Source organism: Psammomys obesus, unplaced genomic scaffold, assembly GCF_907164565.1.
Source record: "Psammomys obesus unplaced genomic scaffold, mPsaObe1.curated_primary_1811, whole genome shotgun sequence".
Taxonomy (NCBI): Eukaryota; Metazoa; Chordata; class Mammalia; order Rodentia; family Muridae; genus Psammomys; species Psammomys obesus.
The window spans coordinates 41,052,722-41,068,668 of record NW_026591086.1 but is presented as its reverse complement, the minus strand read 5'-3'; positions in this window follow the sequence as shown (position 1 = coordinate 41,068,668).

Genomic DNA, 15,947 nt, shown 5'->3' with positions numbered 1-15,947 from the left:
ACACACACACACACACAAAAGCCTCTTCCTCAGTGCTGTTTAAAGAGCTAGGGACTAGATATTCAGTTTTAGGGTAGGACAATGTCTTTACAAGCATCAGGAAACAAACAGTTCTCCTGGCTTTTCCACATGCTCCCTCATATTAAATATGACCAAAAGCATCAGAAAAAAACCCAGACTTAGGTACCATTAGTCTTATAGTAAAATTGTTTTTAAAAATGGGGCAACTGGCAGAAGGTTACAGAGTTCTGTGATTAAGCCAGGCTGAAAAGCCAGAGAATCTGACCTCAGCGTCTGTTCCTAGCAGCTGTGTAGGTGCATGAGATTGTATCAAATTGTTTCGTCGTTGTTGTTTGTTTTCTTAGATTATAATATAATCACATCATTTCTCCCTTCCTTTCCTCCCTCTAAACCCTCCCAGATACTTCTTGTTCCTTTTCAAACTCATGGCCTCATTTTTCAGCAATTATTTTTTAAAATATTTATTATATTCAAAAATCTTCTTTCTAAATCAATCTATAGGGTTCCATATACTGACTTTGTTGTGCTCTTTTTTTTTTAACTTGTCATTTTTTTTTAATTTTTAAAATTTTTATTATTAGTTACATTTTATTAACTCTGTATCCCAGTTGTATCCCACTCCCTCATTCCCTCCCAATCAGTAACCAACTGGTTTACCCTAGTAAGGGGAACAGGGACTATTTCTGACATGAACTCAATGGCAGGCTCTTAGATCTCCCTCCCCTACCCCCCTCCCAAGAGAGGAGCAGTCCTGTTAGGCCACAGAGGAGGACTTTGCAGCCAGTCCTGAAGATACCTGATAAAACAGGGTCAGATGAAAGAGGAGGAGGTCCTCCCCAATCAGTGGATTTTTCAGCAATTATTGCTATGTACATATATGTATGCGTGTATATATATACATTCCTAAATTGATAATCAAAGCCTGCTTGGTCCATATAGCGTTACTTGCATGCACTCTTTCGGGGCTCACCATTGAGCCCTGGGTAGCCAGTTTTTGTCACCTTTCCTGGGGAAGGCCTTTTCTCCTGCTCTCAGCACTCCTTACTTACGTACAGTTCCCGGTCTAGTGTTGAGGCCTGTGGGGTTTTCACCTGTCCTCCAGTATTTCCTGAGTCTGCTTCACTCCTCCATCTTGCAGATGGCATCATATATTTGCTGAAAAACAAGTGGCTGCTACTTTGTTCTCATAATGTTCCAGTGAAATGTGTATTCTGCCCTCTTATGATACTATAGCCTTTTTCGGTTGGATAGGATTTTTTAAAGTTATTGGTTTTTTTTTTTAACCCAAAAATAAAGTCATGAGGTGACCTATTCAAAGCAGAGATTAATATTTGTGCTATTATTGGCTTTTTAGTAATGTGCTTTTCTTACTTTTGTGACAGAATTTTGAAGGCGGAGGTAATAATTTTGCACCGGAGAATGAGAAGACAGAGCTGTTACTATAACTTTTAGTTACCCAGAAGATTTAGCTCTATGCTGATCTGAATTTTAAAGAATTTTTCTTTAGGATTTAGACTGTAACTAGGCAAGAGAGCACTTGATTAGCATTTGTGGGACCCTAGTACAATCCTCAGTACTGCCTCCCACCCTCCAAAACAGCCCTCCTCACTGGTTCCTAGTGATTCATTATGGGAACCTGTTTGTTTGTTTGTTTGTTTGTTTGTTTGATGTTCCTTTCTTCCCCCCCCCCCAATTTCATGAATAGTTTAAACAAATCTGGCTGAGGACAAACAGGAAAAAAAAAAATGTTCCTGTGGAACCTAGCCTGGGCTTGCTGATAAAGGGAGCTAAGCCAGAAAGTTTCTGTGGTTTCTTGAAAAGTGCAAGGGCTCTTCATCAGCTGAGGAAGCAATGGGTGAGACCACCACGGAAGACGCATACAGGATGAAACTGGATTATTTTTAACAACCGCCCAGTTTTTCTGCTGTTTTTGCTAGATAAGCCCATAAGGCAATAACCTTGGCAAGTATATAAACAGATAACTAGCTTTTTAGCCAAAATAGACGTACCTTGCAGGCGCTTCCTTTTCCTCTGAAGCTACTCTATCTTATTTTATTCAGCAACTGCAAAACAAATGCCCCACAGTTCACTCCATTTGTTGGAGCTGAGAGCACCACGCCCCCCCCCATGTTGTCCCCACCCCTGCCTGCTGCAAATCGCTGATACCACTGTTGTTATCATAGAGGCTGTTTAAAGCAAAAGTACAGGGAACCACATATGTACGCATTCTGTCCCCGATGTTTCCTTTTTGCTGGGAAGCTCTGTGTATGGCGTCCCCAGGGTCCCTAGGGTGCTGTGGGGTTGGACTATAATGATAGAAGAAGCCACTGTCTACTATAAGTCTGAATAGACACGATCAGCTTTTGACAGCACATGGGGAACATGGACTAGCATACTCATGGCACTACAACATACTGTATATCACGTGGAACCTTTAGCTCCATCACGACCTGTTTTGGCAGAGATGTAGTTGACTGATAACAGGACATGGGGATTGCAGTCTCCACAGTGAGGGCAGATGCTCTTATTCCAGGCTCACGGAGACCCATATGTGGCATATCATTGGGGTTTGCTGGCTTCAGAAAATTCCAATATGGAGCACAGTCATTTCTGTTTCTAGAAAAAGACTCTTCATGAAGTTAACAAAACTATGATAAAAGAACGAGAGCCAGGGGTGTCACTTTAGAAGTAGATTGAAGCCACAAAGATGAAAAGTATAAGCAAAGCCTTTGGTAAAAGCACACAACAGACACTTCAGCTGGTTACATGCATTCCAATGATCTTTGATGACCTGGTAATAGCAACAAGATTTAGGAATGCTGGCATGCATCTGATGTAACCAGTAACATGTAAGTAGTGAAAAACCATGTGCTAAGACAAGCATGTGTGAGCGTTGGGGTAGGAAAGATGAACAGGTGACACCTATTTCTGGGGGCCACCTAGCAAGAAGTCAAAACACAAACTAAATTACAAGAATTAAATTCTTCACCTGGTAGCTGCAGCAATATCATCGTGTACACGCATTGAGCCAAGAAGGAATTTTTAGGTAATTCTTTAAATGCAGCAAGTGGCAGGGTCTCACTAGCCTGGAACTGAAATTTTATTGCTAGTGAAGAGCTACTAAATTTTTCTTTTTCTTAAAGACCTTTAGTACCAGATGCTTGCAGTTTGTTGACTTTTTTTTTCCTCAAAAAGAAAAAATCAAGTTGTAAACTTTTATTACAAGTTAAAAATGAAGTTCTTAAAAAATCTCAACTTGTTTAGCTCTGTTCCCCATTTTTTAATTGGATTACTTGATTTGATGCTTTTCAGATTCTTTAGTTCTTTATATATACTGGATATTAGCCCTCTGTCAGATAGAGGGTTGGTGAAGATTCTTTCCCAATCTGTAGGCATTCCTTTTGTTTTGATGAGGGTATCAACTGGCAGAGAAACACTTAAAGAAATGCTCAACATCATTAGCCATCAGGGAAATGCAAATCAAAACGACCCTGAGATTTCACCTTACACCCATCAGAATGGCCAAGATCAAAACTCAAGTGACAACACATGCTGGAGAGGTTGTGGAGAAAGGGGAACCCTCCTCCACTGCTGGTGGGAATGTAAACTGGTACAACCACTCTGGAAATCTATCTGGCACTTTCTCAGACAACCAGGAATAGCACTTCCTCAAGATCCAGCCATACCACTCCTAGGCGTATATCCAAAAGATTCTCAAGTACACAATAAGGACAGTTGCTCAACCATGTTTGTAGCAGCTTTATTTGTAATAGCCAGAAGCTGGAAACAACCCAGATGCCCCTCAATTGAAGAATGGATACAGAAATTGTGGTACATCTACACAATGGAATATTACTAAACAATGAAAAACAAGGAAATCATGAAATTTGCAGGTAAATAGTTGGAAATGGAAAGGATCATCCTGAGTGAGCTATCCCAGAGGCAGAAAGACACCGTATATACTCTCTCATATAGACATATAATATAGGATAAGCCTACTAAAATCTGTACACCTAAAGAAACTAATTAAGAGGAAGGACTCTGGCTAAAATGCTCAGTCCCCATTCAGAAAGGCAAAGAGGATGGACATAAGAAGAAAACAGGAAACAAATTAGGAGCCTCCCACAGAGGGCCTCTGAAAGGCTCTGCCCATCAGACTATCAAAGCAAATGTTGAGACTTATAGCCAAACTTTGGGCAGAATGCAAGGAATCTTATGTAAAAAGTGGGAAATAGTAAGATCTGGAGAGTACAGGAGGTCCATAATGAGAGGAACAGAACCAAAAAATTTGAGCACAGGGGTCTTTCCTGAGACTCATACTCCAACCAAGTATCATTCATGGAGATAACCTAGAACCCCTGCACAGATGTAGCCCATGGCAGTTCAGTGTCCAAGTAGATTCCATAGTAATGGGAACAGGGACTGCTTCTGACATGAACTGATTGGCCTGCTCTTTGATCACCTCCCCCTGAGGGGGGAGCAGCCTTACCAGGCCACAAAGGAAGATAATGCAGCCATTCCTGATGAGACCTAACAGACTAGGATCAGAAGGAAGAAAAAGAAACCCTCTCCTACCAGTGGACATGGGGATGGACATGCATGGAGAAGGGGGAGGAGGAGAGGGATTGGGAGGGGAGGAGGGAGGAAACTAGAGGGGAGATACAAAGTAAATAAAGTGTAATTAAAAATAAAATAAAAATTTAAAAAAATTTGACCAGTTATGAAACAATTTTAAAACAAAGGCGTATTGAGAAAAAAAAAAAAAAAAACAAAACAGGCCTTTCTTTTTTCTTTTATTTTTTTCTTTTTGAATTTTATTTTTTTCTTATCAGTTACGTTTTATTAACTCTATATCCCAGCCGTGTCCCGATCCCTCATTCCCTCCCAGTCCCTCCCTCCCTCCCTCATCTCCACTGTGCCCCTTGCCAAGTCCACTGATAGGGGGGAACTCCTCCCCATTCATCTGATCCTGTTTTATCAGGTATCTTCAGGACTGGCTGCTAAGCCCTCCTCTGTGGCCTAACAGGACTGCTCCTCCCTTGGGGGGTGGGGAGGCCAAAGAGCCAGTCATTGAGTTCCTGTTAGAAATAGTCCTTGTTCCTGTCACTATGGGAAACCAATTGGTTACTGAGCTACCACAGGCTACATCTGAGCAGAGGTTCTAGGTTATATCCATACATGGTCCTTGGTTGAATGTCAGTCTCAGAAAAGACCCTGTGCTCAGATATATTTGGTCCTTGTGGAGTTCCTATCCTTTCCCCATCAGACTAACTCCCCTTCTTATGATTCCCTGTACTCTGCCAAAGGTTTGGTCATGAGTCTTTGCTTTGAAAACACTGCTAGTTAGAGTCTTTCAGATGCGCTCAGTAGACTCCTGTCATATGTTCAATGCACATCCCATCTGTCTTTCTAAACGAGGATTGATCATCTTACCCCATGTCTGCTCTCTTGATTATCTTTTTTAGGTGTATAGATTTCATTATGTTTATCACATCTTATAGGTCTATATAAGTGAGTATATACCGTGTTTGTCTTTCTCCTTCTGGGATATTTCACTCAGAATGATCTTTTCTAGATCCCACTATTTGCCTGCAAATTTCATGATTTCCTCCTTTTTGATTGCTGAGTAGTATTCCATTGTGTAAAAATACCACAATTTCTGTACCCATTCCTCCGTTGATGGACATCTGGGTTGTTTCCAGGTTCTGGCTATTACAAATAAAGCTGCTATAAACATGGTTGAGCAAATATCCCTTTTGTGTACTTGAGCCAACTTTGGGTATATATCTAGCAGTGGTATAGCTGGGTCTTGAGGAAGCACTATTCCTAATTGTCTTAGAAAGTGCCAGATAGATTTCCAGAGTGGTTGTACCAATTTACATTCCCACCAGCAGTGGAGGAGGGTTCCCCTTTCTCCACAACCTCTCCAGCATGTGTTGTCCCTTGAGTTTTTCATCTTGGCCATTCTGATGGGTGTAAGGTGAAATCTCAGGGTCGTTTTGATTTGCATTTCCCTGATGACTAATGAGGATGAGCATTTCTTTAAGTGTTTCTCTGCCATTTGATATTCCTCTGTCGAGAATTCTCTGTTTAGCTCTGTTCCCCATTTTTTAATTGGATTACTTGGTTTGCTGCTTTTCAGCTTCTTTAGTTCTTTGTATATACTCAATATTAGTCCTCTCAAAAGACAAAAGGGCCAAGAAAGAAATTAGGAAAACAACACCCTTCACAATAGCCACTAATAACATAAAGTACCTTGGGGTGACACTAACCAAGCAAGTGAAAGACCTGTTTGAGAAAAACTTCAAGTCTCTGAAGAAAGAAATTGAAGAAGATCTCAGAAGATGGAAAGATCTCCCGTGCTCATGGATTGGTAGGATTAACATTGTGAAAATGGCCATCCTGCCAAAAGCAATCTACAGATTCAATGCAATTCCCATCAAAATACCAACTCAATTCTTTACAGACCTTGAAAAAAAGATTCTCAGCTTCATATGGAGAAACAAAAAACCCAGAATCTCCAAAATAATCCTGTACAACAACAGATCATCTGGAGGTATCTCCATCCCCAATCTCAAGTTGTACTACAGAGCAATAGTAATAAAAACTGCATGGTATTGGCATAAAAACAGAAAGGAGGATCAATGGAACCACATAGAAGACCCAGAAATAAACCCACACACCTATGAATACTCGATTTTTGACAAAGAAGCCAAAACCATTCAATGGAAAAAAGACAGCATCTTCAACAAATGGTGCTGGTCCAACTGGATGTCCACATGCAGAAAAATGAAAATAGATCTATATTTATCACCCTGCACAAAACTAAAGTCCAAGTGGATCAAAGATCTCAACATAAAACCAGATACTCTAAATCTGTTAGAAGAAAAAGTGGGGAACAGCCTAGAACTCATTGGCACAGGAGACAACTTCCTGAACAGAACACCAAAAGCACAGTCTCTAAGAGCAACAATCAATAAATGGGACCTCATGAAACTGAAAAGCTTCTGTAAAGCAAAGGACACTGTCATCAAAACAAAACGACTGCCTACAGATTGGGAAAGAATCTTCACTAACCCTTTATCTGACAGAGGACGAATTTCTTCTTGCAGGCACTTAGTGCTATAAATTTTCCCCTGAGCACTGCTTTCAATGTGTCCCATAAATTTGGGTATGTTGTGCCTTCATTTTCATTGAATTCTAGGAAGTCTTTAATCTCTTTCTTTTTTTCTTCCTTAACCCAGCTGTCATTGAGCAACAAGTTGTTCAGTTTCCATGTGCCTGTAGGCTGTTTGTTATTTCTGTTGTTGTTGAGGTCCAGCTTAAGTCCATGGTGGTCAGATAGAATACAAGGGATTGTTTCACTCTTTTTGTATTTGTTGAGGCTTGCTTTATGACCAACTATATGGTCTATTTTGGAGAAGGTTCCATGTGGTGCTGAAAAGAAGGTATACTCTTTTGAGTTTGGATGAAAAGATCTGTAGACGTCTATTAGGTCCATTTGATTTAGGGTCTCTGTAAGTGTTTTTATTTCCCTATTTGTTTTCTGTCTAGTTGATCTGTCCCTTGGTGAGAGTGGAGTATTGAAGTCTCCCACTATTAGGGTATTAGGATCAATGTGTGATTTAAGCTTTAATATTGTTTCATTTACGAATGTAGGTGCTCTTGTATTTGGGGCATAGCTATTCAAAATTGTGATGTCCTCTTGGTGGATTTTTCCTTTGATGAGAATATAGTGGACCTCCTTATCTTTTTTTATTAACTTGGGTTGAAAGTCTATTTTATTAGATATTAGGATGGCTACTCCCACTTGTTTTCTGGAACCATTTGCTTGAAAGACATTTTTCCAGCCCTTTACTCTGAGGTAGTGTTTATCTTTGTTGCATAGGTGTGTTTCTTGGATGCAACAGAATGATGGATCCTGTTTCCGCAACCATTCTGTTAGTCTGTGTCTTTTTATTGAGGTGTTGAGTCTGTTGATGTTGATAGAAACTAGTGACCAACAATTGTTACTTACTTTAGATGTGGGGTTGGTGGTGTCACTGAGTTTCATTGCTTGTATTCTTTTGGTTTTTTTGTTGTATAGTTATCTATTTCCTCTGTTTCCTTAGATGTAGTTGTTTTCTTTGGTTTGGAGTTTCCCTTCTAGTAACTTCTGTAGAGCTGGGTTACTATGTAGATATTGTTTAAATTTGGTTTTGTCTTGGAATATCTTGAATTCTCCGTCTTTGTTGATTGAAAGTTTTGCTGGGTATAGTAGTCTGGGTTGGACTCTGTGATCCCTTAAGGACTGTATGATTTCTGTCCAGGCCCTTCTGGCTTTCATAGTTTCTGTTGATAAATCTGGTGTATTCTGATAGGTCTACCCTCATATTTTACTTGGCCTTTTTCCCTGCTGCTTTTAGAATTTTTTTCTTTGTTTTGTAGGTTCAGTGTTTTGACTATGATGTGACGTGAAGAATTTCTTTTCTGGTCTAGTCTACTTGGTGTTCTGTAGGCCTCTTGTATGCTTATGGCCATCTCCTTCTTTAAGTTGGGAAAGTTTTCTTCTATAATTTTCTTGAAAATATTTTCCGGTCCTTTGAGCCTGATATCTTCTTTTTCTCCTACTCCTATTATTCTTAGATTTTGTCTTTTCATGGTGTCCTTGATTTCTTGGATGTTTTGTGTTTGGAACTTTTCTGATTTTATTTTTTCTTTGAGAGACGTGTCAATTTCCGCAAGTGTATCTTCGGCTCCTGAGATTCTTTCTTCCATCTCTTGTATTCTGTTGGTGATGCTTACCTTTGTAGTTCCTGATCTTTTCTGTATGTTCTCCAGCTCCTGGTTTTTCTCTATTTGTGTTTTCTTTATTGATTCTAATTCTGTTTTCATGTCTTGCACCATTTCCTTCATCTTTTTAAATGTGGAGTCCTACTTTTCAATGACAGCTTCTATTTTTTTGTCCATTTCCTCTCTATGTATCACTAATTGTGCCTCTACTTCTTTGGGTATAATTGCCTGTATTTCTATGAGAGTTTTGTTTATTTCTTCTTTATTTGCCTTTATTTGTGTGGACATTTCTTTGAGAGCTTTGTGCATTTCTTCTTTGTTTGCCTCAATTTTTGTGGTCATTTCTCTGAGAGCTCGATTTGTTTCCTCTTGGTTTGTCTCGATTTCTTTGGCTATTTCTCTGAGGGCTTTGTTCATTTCATCTTTATGGGCCTCTAATAGCTGGAGAAACATAGTTTTGAGGTCGTTTTCTTGTATATCTAGTGAATTGAAGTGTCCATTGTTTTGTGGGGTTGCTGATGAGGTCATTATGTCCTGATTTTTGTTGGAAGTGTTCTTACATCTGCCTCTAGCCATCTGGTTATTTATAACCCTCACTGGTTGTTCCTCGAGATTGTAGTTTGGGCTATGATCCTCTCTGTTTTCTGGACTGTTTTTTCAGGAAGATGAGAGAGGTTCACTGGTTTGGGAGTGTGCACTGTGGTTTCAGATTTGCTTAATTAAGGAATGTGACACTGGCGCTATTTGTGTGCGCTTTTAGCGGGCACAGTGTGCATGCGCGGATTCTCTGACTATTGCAGTGGCCTGCAAGCCACTATTACACAGTTCTGTCTGAGATCCAGGGATTGTTTGCCTGGATTACCCTGGTGGACCCGCAAGGCAGAGGCTTCAACGTTGGGGTCGCTATCCCAAGAATCCCTATGATGCCCTCACTAGGGGTGTGGGTGGCAGGGATCTTGTCTGCTTGCTTCTGTGGAGAGGCCCTGGGTCTGGGGCAATCTCTCCCTAGAAGGCTCACTCACTCTCTTGCAGGACCAGTTGGAATGCACAGGGGTTCCCCTTGCTCACTACTCTCTGTTTTGGTCCTGCTGCAGAAGTGCATGGGTAGGCTAACAGTCAGCTCTGTGACACTGTGGCCGCAGAACTCAGTGTCCACCTTTCCTGTGTGCTGCCTTTTTGTCCTTTCCCTCTGCCAGGAGGGGTTATGTTTACTGGTCCTGGGGTGGCGTGGGAAAGAGTTAGGTTGAGTGTTCTCAATCCCAGATCCGGGCCCAGATCTCTCTGCCAAAAGCAGCCTGGCGGTAGAATCTATGTTTGCTGATCCCAAGAGAGTACCAGGTAGGGTTGAGTGTCCTCAGATCCAGAGCTTAGGTTTCTCTGCTAGGGGCCGCTGGGTGAGCTGGAGAGAGGGTGCTGTGTCCTTGGCAGGCTGCCTCTCTGTCCTTCCCCTCTGACCTTCCCCTCCGCTAGGGCAAGCTTATGGAGGTGCTCTCAGGGGAGTGCCAGAAGGGGTTGGAGCTTCTCAGTCCGATCCTGAGCTGGGGTTTATCTGCCAGGGGTGGGGGGGGGGGCGCCGGTGATAGTACTTGGTGCTAGACCTTATTGTGCTGGACCCAGGAGAGTCTCAGGATGTGTTGAATGACCACAGTCCCAGATCCCGAGCTGTAGTTTGTTTGCTAGGAGCAGCTGGCAGCACTGGAGTTCCGGCACTGTGAAGCCACTGTGTGCCTCTTTATCCTTTTGCTCCGCTGCGGCAGGGTGATGGCGGCGTTTGGGGGAGTGCCCAAAAGGATTGGGTTTTCTCAGCTCCGATCTCGGGTTGGGGTACAGACAATGTGGTCTGTGGCAGATTCTGCTGGATGCCTCCTGCCTCCTCCAAAGAGGGAGTTGGGATTTTGAGCTGGGCGCGCAGCTGCTATCCGCCCGAGGCGGGAGCTCAGTTGTGATGGCGGCGGGTACCCTCGGTCATGGAGACCTTCCAGGTTAAGACTGGGTGACCCGTGATCAGTCTTGCAACTTTCCTTCCCCGTGGGGTTTTTTTGCGACTGGGACTCTCAGTCTCAGGCACCCTTGTGCCCACCGATCAGCGTGGGAAAGTGATCAGGACATGCAGGCTTGCGGCTCCAGCCCGGAGACCCAAAGCCCGAGTTAGCTGGGTTCTCTTCCAGGTTCTGGCTGGGCAGCCAAGAGTGGACCCGACCAATTCTCATGCCATGGGAGCCTCTCCTCACCTGGGAAACACGATAGCTGTTGTTTTAGGGCCCAGAGTTCAGTCTCCTGGTCGCTGCATGGAGTGTGTTGTCCCGCTTCTCAGACACAGTGCTCTCCAGGTGCCGCCATCTTGGCCCTCCCCTTTCTATTTTCTTAAAAGGCACATTTGTCATTACCAACTTTCGGCAAGAATAATAAAAACCCCATGCTGCATAGATAACTCAGATCGTTCTAGTGTATCTGGTCAACCAGCAAAATGCAAGCATTTAGGTCTTCAGCTCCAATCTTTGTGCATTTCTTATTGCCGGAATTTCATATTCATTCCTTCTTGTTGAATGGTACAACAAACTGGAGGATGGTAAACCAGCATTTACCCAGCCCTGCCCTGGAAAAATCAAGGAGATGAAACCCAAGGTCAGCAGCCACCTCAACATCAGCATTGCAGCAACTTCAATTACCAATGCAGATGCCCACAGAACCAAAAACCGCAAGATGGCAAAGAGGCAAGAGCAGCCTATCCACCAGCTGAGAATTTGTCCACTCCAGAGACATTTTACTTCTTAATTAGATAATATCACAAATTTGCAGTTTTATAAAATTTTAAGCATTATTCTAATTCTAAAATACATGCTTTGCCTAGGAGTTCAGACCAAGCCTAATGAAAATTTTTTCAAAGAAAACGATGAGGCTTCTCAAAAATACAGTTACAATAACATAGTTATCTTTACATACTCAAAAATTGTGACTTTATATAACACATGGATGGGAACACATGGATTCATTGGAATTCTTTAGTGACTATGGGCATGTTAAATATTATAATCAGTGTCTGCAAAAGCATCCAATAGACCAGAGGAAAGTTAGCATTGATGCCTTCAAATTTCTAGCAGTTCTAGATAATGAAAGCCCTTGATTCACCCAGAATTCTTTTTGAATGTGTAGGTGGTTTCAAATGTTTAATAGAATTAAATATCTTAGGTCTTTTCTGAAAATCTATAAGTACTTTTTATGATTGTAATGCTTACCCACTCAAAGTTACAATGCTACAAGTTCCCCATATCTTAGAAATCGTGTGCTCATATAGACACTTTCAGCCATGTGATTTAAGGAGACTTATATTATCCTTCTTCACGTGTGTTCTTTACCTAATACAGATTTGTAGGTGTAACTCTATTTTATTTTGGTTTCTTATGTCTCTTTATGTCTCTATTCCAAACCCTTCCAACATCCAACACTGGGTAGCTAAGAAAGAAGGTTAGTGGGGAGAAGGGACAGAGTCCTCTTTAGCTATTTCCTACTGGTTAGGGTTCTCCGGTTCCTTGGGGCAAGTCCAGTCCTTGTTTCAGGAGATGTCCAACTTCTAGTCACACTGCATCAACAGTAACCATGAGGAGCAAGGGGGAGCACCATTATCCTTCTCTCTAGGAACTCCGCAATCTTCTCTGGGCTCTGGCATTTATTCCTCAAATTTAAACTCTCTGCAGCTAACAAAGGGCTCCTCTCAGAACTAACATGAGGCAAGTATTTTGCTGCTGTGGACAGTGTGAATTGGTCCCATATCCTACATGTGGGATTAAAACAAAAACATGTTTACATCCACAACATTATTATTGCTTAGTTCATGGATATGGTCTTTGCCATCTGGAATTTCTTGAATTCTGGAGACCTTTAGGTTTATAAATATGATAGACCAGAGAAAGAGGGTGCCGTGGCTTGGAGAAAGCAGGGGGGGACTGCTTGCTGCTCTTGCTGGCTTGCTGGTCACCTGAACTTCTGGATTTCCTGATGATGGATATTGCTCTGGGCCCCACAAGGATCCCATGACCTTACCCAGCAGGAAGAAGTAAAGAGGGCCATGCCCCCTTTCCCTTCCAACCTTCCCCCCCCACCTGAGGTTGGGGGTTGGAAGGGAGCTATAAGCTTCAAGGATAAAGTAGTGTTTGAAAAATAAAGTAGTATTTGAAAAACTGGGGTTTACACAGATTAGCTAGAGGACTGAAATAATGATGGTTGGAGACAATGGAGGCAAGACAAATAAGTCACCTAAGGCAACATGAGACAACAAACCAGAAAACCCAGACCTTTACAATTTGTGTTTGAGATGATACAGTAGAACAACACTTGGTCATTTTGCAAATGATACTTTATCACCACGTTTCTCTTAATCATTTCCTAGAAGGTAGGTAACGAGTTACTACATTTTAACATTTGTGCGTTTTATTTATTTTGTGTAAATGTGTGTAGTTCAGAATAAATTTCACGGACGCTGATTCATTCCACTGCGTGGGTCCTGGTTATTCAACCCAGGTCATTAGGCTTGACAACAAGGGTCCTTTCCCACTGAGCCATCTCACCAGCCCATATTAGTATCTTTGAAAAAAAATTCCTATTCAAAGGGATACAAATTAATGAAGAAATAGAGAGTAGCTGGTTAAGTAGTCAATAATCCTTTCTTCAGGATAACAGAGTGATTTCTGTGCTGTAACTGGTATCACATTTGTACATGAAGCTTCCCTAACAAAAGAAGCTTCTGGGGAAAGAAACCAAGTTTCTTAACGCATCACGAATCTCTTTCAGCACATGTTCTTTAAGCTGGAAATAAAATAAGCTCACGAGCACATCTTGGTTTGCTCAGACGTGCTCATCCTCTGCTTCCCCACACTTCTGCCAACTTAGCAACCCAGTGCCCGGTCTTCTCAAATAAGCTTAGAATTAGAAAAATTGCTTTCAAACTACAATATTTGGGGTTGGAGAGCACTTGGAATATGCTTGCCAATTTGGAGGGGAAAAAAAAAAACTTTCTTAAACTATTGGAGCTTATACATCCAGGCTTGGGGAGTTTTGGGTAGAACTTTGTTCACTTGTAGGACATGCCATTTCCTCTTGTGTCACACCCAACTCTGCAGACTTTCCCCCAAAGTCTGTTTTGTAAGGTCACAGACCTCATCACTGTCCCCAGGGTATAAGTCACAGTAGCAAAAGCAGCAAAAAGGCTGTCTTCTGATTCTGTCCTAACAAATCCTACAGGGAAGCACAGTGGCTTTATGGCTTGATGTTGAGTAACAGCGTACCTTTCTGGAGTGTTTCCAGGAGTCCGCACTGCCCAGGCCTCTCCACGCAGTCAAACACAACTTTTTTTTTTGTCTTCGTAGTCTCCATGAATGCTTAGTGCATTTTTTAACTGTTGTGCCTAAATATTGGAGAGTAGTACTTAAAGGGAGGCAATTTTTCATTTCTGGCTTACTGTTTCAGAAGTTTCCATTGTGGAGAAAGGGTACAGTACACAAGGACAGTTCACACCATGGCACCCAAAATCTGAGAGATTGACACACCCAGAAATGTGCTTATATACTCTCTTAGTATATAAGCCATTTCTCAGTCCATACAAGTTGACAAAATTAAGCATCACTGTGACATGTAGTTTAAAGGTTTACTATATTTTAATATTCTAACAGAGTAACTGTATTTTATATTCCTAAGTGAGATCTACTCTAAGGCAGGCACTGCACATAAAATGAATGGGCTCATTGACATTGTCACAGTCAAGGCAACTAATCAGACTTAGTCAATCAGAGTGATCAACATTCACATGCTCCCAAAATTGTTTTATCTAGAAGAGAAATAAAACAATCAATAAGACCGTACATAATGAGAAATTAATTATAATAGAATAATATAGAGAATGCTAGCAGCCATAGGGAGGATGCTGAGGAGAAAAAATATATCCTAAATGATTGCTTTGCAGAGATACATTACTAAGCTGAAACCATGTAGACAGTGAAATCAGGAGACAGGCTAAGAAACAGAAAATGGAGGCCGGAGTTATCTGTAAGGAAGAAGCACTGTCAGAAAGAGCAGCATCACATTCAAGGTCAGGAAAGCAGAGAATAGGGCACAATGCAAGATCAGTTTTGCAATAAGGAGAATTGAAAGTAAAATTTTTGGGGAGAAATGAGGCTAGAATGGAGAACAAAGATCTATCATGGAAATATTGAATCATGAAATGAAGTCTAACCTTTATTCTTAGAGAATCACTGAAAGGCTTTGGGCAGAACATGATGGGAATTTGAGTTAGAGTTTAGGAGGATCATTTTGAACACTTGTGAAACATTCAAAGGGAATGTTATGAGATGAGACAACGTTATTTGAAAGAATTCTGCAATCATCTAGGCCAGTTTAGGTGGCCTAATGAAAAACTGTGGAAATAATAATTGAAAAATTCTTTGCAGAAGAATTTCATAGGTATCATTTTAGTAAATTGTGTTCACCTTTGTGGGGCAACTGGGTTAATGGTTAAATGTTATTAACCAAAACAGCACTGTAAAAGAGATGCAGTGTGGAGAGGAACAAAATCAGTGAGTCCAGAGTCGGCATGCCAAGTATAGGTGTGGAATAGCCTAGGATATCCTAGGAGCTATGCAGTAAAATAAGCTATGTATACATGCCCAGAGCTCAGAGGAATGTTCTGGGATGGCTTTGTGATTTGGGACTCAGAAGCAGAAACAGAGTTCATGATTGTTTAATGAAATGCATACAGTAAGAAAGCTGATAGGACCTAAGAACAATCCCTAAAACTCATTACCTTCTGCACACTTATTCATTTCTGTCATATTTTGCATTAAAATTTTTTTGTGGACTTTTAGGAGAGAAAACAATTAGTCTGTAAACTGAGAGCCAAAGAGGCTCCATATCCTAAAAGATTGTACTGCTGTTGTGTGTGAGAACCGAGCCTAATTCTGAAGCTTAGCTCAGAAATCCCTTGACCCTGTCCATTTATCTCTGGTTTTCATTACACACTTATCAGAACCATGGGAAGCTAAGACTTCCTCACCATGCAATCCTGTTCTTTTCCCTCAGTCATCCTTAGATTTCCTTGACTGTCTTAACTTTAACAACCTCAATGAGCCATACTAGTTGACAATGAATGATATGGACACATATCC